This window comes from Chinchilla lanigera, unplaced genomic scaffold (genome assembly GCF_000276665.1).
Source record: "Chinchilla lanigera isolate Chin_1 unplaced genomic scaffold, ChiLan1.0 scaffold00008, whole genome shotgun sequence".
Classification (NCBI taxonomy): domain Eukaryota; kingdom Metazoa; phylum Chordata; class Mammalia; order Rodentia; family Chinchillidae; genus Chinchilla; species Chinchilla lanigera.
Window position 1 is genome coordinate 37,531,703 of NW_004955409.1, and position 6,496 is coordinate 37,538,198.

A 6,496-nucleotide genomic window follows, 5' to 3' on the forward strand; every position below is an offset into this window, starting at 1 on the left:
CACACTGATTTCCACAGTGGTTGTACCAGTCTACATTCCCACCAACAGTGGAGAAGAGTTCCTTTTTCCCTATAGTCCCACCAGCATTTGTTATTTGTTGATTTCTTGATGATAGCCATTCTTTCTGGGGTGAGATGGAATCTCAGTGCTGTTTTAATTTGCATCTCTTGAATGACCAGTGATGTTGAACATCTTTTCACATATTTATTTGCTGTTTGTATTTCTTCATCTGAGAAGTGTATATTCATCGCAGATGCCCATTTTTGGATTGGGTTTTTAAATTAATAAGAGTCTGATTTTTTTGAGTTCTTTATATGTTCTCCATAGTAATCCTTTATCTGAGGAACAGCTGGTAGACATTTTTTCTCAGTGTGTGGGTCTCTTCACTCTGTTGGTACTTTTTCTTGCAGTGCAAAAGGATGAGATCCCAGTTGTTGATTCTTTGTGATATTCCCTGTGCGAAGCTTTTGTTGATAAAGTCTTTGCCTACACCAATGTCTTTAAGAGTTTTACCTATTCTATCTTCCAGCAAATTTAATGTTTCTGTTTTAATATTTAGATCTTTGATCCATTTTGAATTTCGTTTAGTTCATGGTGAAAGATATGGGTCCAGTTTTAATCTCTGTCATGTGCAGGGCCCATTTTTCCAGCACTATTTTCCAGCATTTATTAAAGAGGCTATCTTTCTTCCAGTGAATGTGTTTAGCACCTTTGTCAAACATAAGGTGGCTGAGTATGTCTGGAGTTGTTTTTGCATCTTCCTATCTGTTCCTTTGATCTTTGGGTCTTTTTTTTTTGCCAGTACCATGCTGTTTTTATCACAGTAGCTTTATAGTATAATTTCAAGCCAGGGATTGTGATGCCCTCTGCCTTGCCTTTGTTACTCAGAATTTCCTTTGCTATTATAGGTCTGTTCTGGTTCCAAATGAATTTTAGGATTGCTTTCTCTATCTGTGAGATATTCTGTTGGAATTTTGATTAGAATTGCATTAAATCTGTACAACAGTTTTAGAAGTATGGCTATTTTCACTACATTGGTTCTTCCTACCCAAAAGCAAGGGATGTCTTTCCATTTTCTGATATCCTCTTCCATCTCTGTAGGGAGTGGCTAAAGCTGGAAATTAGTCACATATGTGGGGGCAAGGCAAGGCCAGTCTGAGAATGTAGAGTACTTAAAGCAATCAAGCTACTTCAGTCCTAAAGCACCTTGTCTGAGACAACTCCAGTCATGAGTCGCTAGGCAACCTGTGTCTTGTGATACTAACTTTGTCAAATGCATAAATAAAAGCCCCTATGGTGGTTTTTCAGTTTCTTTCCTCCCATTTAGAGACAGTGGGCTCCACCTGATCCCAGATTTCATCTGTTGTCTTTATTTCTTGATCCTCTGGTGTTTTCTCCTGGGAACATAGAAAGCTGTGCCTGATGCAGTACATCTCCTTTTTCAGCATACTGTAGTTTTCAGTATAGAGGTCTTTTACATACTTTGTTAGATTGATTCCTAGGTATTTCATTTTTTGGGATGCTATTGTGAAAGGTGTTGTTTACCTAATTTTTGTCTCACTGTGTTTGTTATTTGGGTACAGGAAGGCTATTAATTTTTTTTTTTTTTGGTTTTTGGTTTTTCTCCGGTACCGGGAACCGAACTCACGACGTTGCGCTTGCCAGGCAGGCGCTTTGCCGCTGAGCTAAATCCCCAGCCCCAAGGCTATTAATTTTTGAGTGTTGACTTTGTATCCAGCTATGTTACTGAATTTGCCTACTAAATCTAGCGTTTTTTTAGTGGAGTTTTTGGGGTCTTCTATGTAGAATATCATGTCATCTCTAAATAATGATAATTTAGCTTCTTCCTTTCTTATTGCTATCCTTTTTATTTTTCTCTCCTGTCTAATTGCTCTGGTTAATGTTTCCAGAACTATATTGAATAGGAGTAGTGACAGTGGACATCCTTGTCTTTTTCAGGATTTTGGAGTGAAAGCTTTCAGTTGTTGTCTATTTAGTATGATGTTGGCTGTTGGTTTGCCATAGATGGCTTTCATGAGATTGAGATAAAGACCATCTATTCCAGTTTTCTGTAGGGTTTTTTTTTAAAATCATGAATGGGTGCTGGACTTTGTCAAAAGCTTTTTCTGCATCTATGAGATAATCATATGGTTTTTGTCCTTGGCTCTGTTAATATGGTGTATTACATTTATTGATTTCCATATGTTGAACCATCCCTGCATCTCTGAGATGAATCTTACTTGGTCATCATACATAATCTTCTTGATGATTTACTGCATTCTGTTTGTATCTTACTGAGGATTTTTGCCTCTATGTTCTTTGGGGAGATTGGCCTGCAGTTCTCTTCTTTGATTGGATCCTTTTGTGGTTTTGGTATCAGGGTAATGCTTGCTTGCAGGGATGAATTTGAGAATATTACGACCCTTTCAATTTCATGAAAGAGTTTGAGGAGTATGGTGTTAGATCTGTTCTAAATTTCTTGTAGAATTCAGCAATGAGTCTGTCAGGGCCTGAGCTCTTCTTTGTTGGTAGGCTTTTAATTACATCTTTGATTTCACTGATGACATGTTTATAGAAAATTTTAAAGGCAGACAGAGAAACAATGCAAACAAGAAAATCAAAAGACAGCATTTTAAAAGAACAAGGAAACAACACAACCTAGAATTCTATTTCCAGAAAACAAAGCCATTCAAAAATGAAGGAAAAAGCCAGGTGTGATGGCACATGCCTGCAATCTCAGTGCTTGGGAGGCTGAGGCAGGAGGATTGCTAAGAGTTTGAGGCAAGCCTGGGCTACATAGTGAGTTCAAGGCCAGCATGAACAGCAGAGTGAAACCATGTCTGAAAAAAAAGGAGGAGGAGAAGAAGGAAAAAAACATTTGTAGACAAACAGAATTTATCACTAGCAGATATATATGTATTACAAGAGATGTTAAAAGAAGTTCTTCTGAAGAAAAATGGAAACTAGGTGGAAACTCAAATTGCCACCAAATAAAAAAGAATACTGGGAAATGATAAATATAAAAGATATTTGTTTATTTATTTCTTTTAAATGAAATTTTTATTTTATTTTATTTTATTTTATTTTTGTACTGGGAATTGAACTCGTGACCTCGCACTTGCCAGGCAGGCACTTGCACCACTGAACTATATCTATGGCTATTTATTTCTTTAAAAGACAAGTGTTTAAAGCAAAAAAAAGTCAATATTGAGAGTTTATAATGTATATAAATGTGAAATACATGCAGACAAAAGCTATGAAATGTAAATGTGTTCTAATTGTGTATTTACTTTCTATATGAGCTAGTATAATATATAATCCAAAGATAGCCTGTGCTAAGTCTAATTTCCTGGAGTAGCCACTAAAAACAGATAGGTATGCTCAGGAAGCTGATAGAAGAGAAAGAATGGAATAGTAAAAGTATTCAATCAATATGCAAGAAAGAAGATAAAGCTGGGTACAGAAACATATGCCTATATTTCTAGCTCTTTGGAAGTCTGAGGAAGGAGGGTAGCAAATCTGAGCCCAGCCTGGGCATTTTAGGGAGATCCTGTCTCAAAATAAAAATAAAAGGGCTGGGCATGTAGTTTAATGTGAAGGTCCTGGATTCAATCTCCAGTACCATCACCACTACCACTACCACCATAGACAGACAGACAGGCAGACAGACAGAGAAAGGTAAAGTTGAAAAAGGAACAAAGAGCACATAGGACAAGTAGAATATAGCATATATAAGCATATAGCAATATGGTACACTTCTTTTGGGAAGGTACCGGGAATTGAACTCAGGACCTCACACTTGCCAGGGAGGGGCTGCTCCACTGATCTAAATCCCTGTAGGTAGCAGCTAAAGCTGGAAATTGGTCATATAGTAGGGCAAGACAGAGCCAAAGTGCCCAAAGCAGTCAAGCTACCTTAGTCTTGAGAAAAACATGACCCGTGGTATCATATGCCTGTAATCCTAGCACTTAGGAAGCTGAGACAGGAGGATCATTGTGAGTTCAGCTTGGGCTGAATTTTTTCATGTTTGAGGACAGCTTGGGCTAAATAGTGAGTTCAAGTTCATCCTGAATTACATGGTGAGACCCTGTCTCCTCCTAAAAAAGCAAGACCCAACTATAGGTTTTTAATAGAACCTCCTTTAAATGAGTAGACACAGATAGATTAAAGGTAAAAGGATGAAATATCATTCAACCATTAACAATAAGAAAGCTGTATTAAAGACAGACAAACACTATTAGGATGTATAACAAGAGACATCTGACAATTTAAAAGGGCAAATTAATCATAAAAACATAATCTAAAAGTTTAAGTACTAGCAGAACTTAAAAATATATGAAGCAAAAATTGATAGACCTAAAAGTTGAAAGGAAAGTAGACTAATCCACAAGTATACTTGTATGTTCAACCTTTCCCTTTCAGTAAATGATAGAAAATCAGGAAAGACATGGAAGGCTTCAAGGACATTGTGGACAAATTCTATCTACTTGGCATTTATAGAACTCTGCACCCTAAAACTGCAGACTAAACTTTTGTTTCAAGTGCATTCACATAGAATATTCACTTAAGTAGAATATATACTGCCCATGAAACAGAGCTCAAGTGTAAAGGACTGATACTGTATGAAGTATGTCCTCTGACCATATGGAATTAAATTAGAAATCAACAAAAGTATATAGAAAATAGATAAATATTTGGGTATCAACACATTTCTAGAAAAGTTATAGTCAAATGCGAAATCAAAAGAGAAGTTTAAAAATATTTTGGAGTGACGAAAGCAATGAAAATGAAAACACAACACATCAGTATTCATAGAACATAAATAAAGCATACTAAAGAGGTTATAGTTGTATGTACTTATATTAGAAAATAATTAGTATTTATTATGCAGTCAGACTAGCCTTGAACTCACTATATAGCCCCAAACTGGCCTTGAACTCCTGGCAGTCCTCCTGCTACAGCCTCCCAAGTGCTGGGATTACAGGTATGCACCACCACGCCTGGCTGCCTCAGCCTCTTGAGTGCTGGATTATAGGTGTGCACCACTATGCCTTACAAAAATAATATTTAAAAATGAATAATTTAAGCTTCCATCTTCATTTTTTTGCATATACGCAATAGATATTTTCTCTGTCGTTACCATGGTGCTGACATATAGAATCCTAAAGTTAGAACAATCTATTTTGAATGGGTATTAACTTCAGTCACATACAAAAACTGTACTACACAGCTCTGCCCACCCCCACTTAGTTACAGATAACATCAATTACATCTTTATATATTGTGAGCCCAATAACAGATTTATAATTTTTTTTGAGACAGGGTCTTGCTATGTAGTTCAATCTGGACTTGAACGTACTATGTAGCCCAGGATGGCCGTATAATTATTTTTCATACATTTATGCTCTAAATCTGTAGAAAACAAAGAATGGAGTCACAGACTAAAATTTTTAGCAATACTGACTTTTATATTTGTCCATGTATTTGTCTTTATTAGAGATCTTTATGTCTTCATATGGCTTTGAATTACTGTTTAGTATTTTTTGTTTCAATCCGAAGTACTCTCTTTAACATTTCTTTTGGTAGGGCAGATCTAGTGGTAATGAATTCCTCCAAATTTTGTTCATGTGGGAATGTCTTAACATCTCGTGTGTGTGTGTGTGTGTGTGTGTGTGTGTGTGCGTGTGTGTGTGTCGGGATCAAACATAGAGCCTTTTGCACACCAGATAAATACTCCACCACTGAGCTTCATCATAGTTCCCTCTTATTTTAAAAGATGGTTTTGCCAGATAATGAACTTTTGGTTGACTTTTTTTTTTTCTATAAACACTTTAAATGTAAACACATCCTACTGCCTTATGGCCTTCAAGGGTTCTACTGAGAAAACAGCTGATATTCTTATGGAGGTTCCTCTGTACATGATGAGCTGCTTCTACTTTGCCACTTTTAAGATTTTATTTGCTTTTCAATAGCTTGATTACAGTGTGTCTCTGAGTCTCTTTGGATTGGCAGCTTCGTGCAGTGCCCTCTCAGGCACTGCTGATAGGGACTGTGACCTTGCCATACCACGCTGCCTGGCCTCTCAGGTCTCCTGAAATCCAAGTGGAGGCCTCCTTGGCCTTGTAACTCTTACCTTCTGCATGTCTATAAATGAGCACCACGTGGATGATGTCAAGGTCAACTGCTAGCTTGAACAGTAGCCAGGTACCCTTGGACCATTACTGCAGCAGCCCTGAGTGCCTGGATCACTGAAGGCATAGAAATATTTTACCAGGTGGCTCTGAGTGACCAGGGCACCTGGGGCTCTCTTTTCAAAGCAAAGCCTTTTAAAGGAGTTTACTTTTTTCTACCCTTGAGCTATGGGTGGGTTCTGGCCAGTTCCACAGGTGTCCTCAAAGTCATCTTTCTTATCGTCTCAGGGCAAAGCACTTTTCTCCTTTTCCTTCTTCCTTCTTCCTTCTTGTGTTACTGAGGGTTGAACCCAGGGTCTTTACAC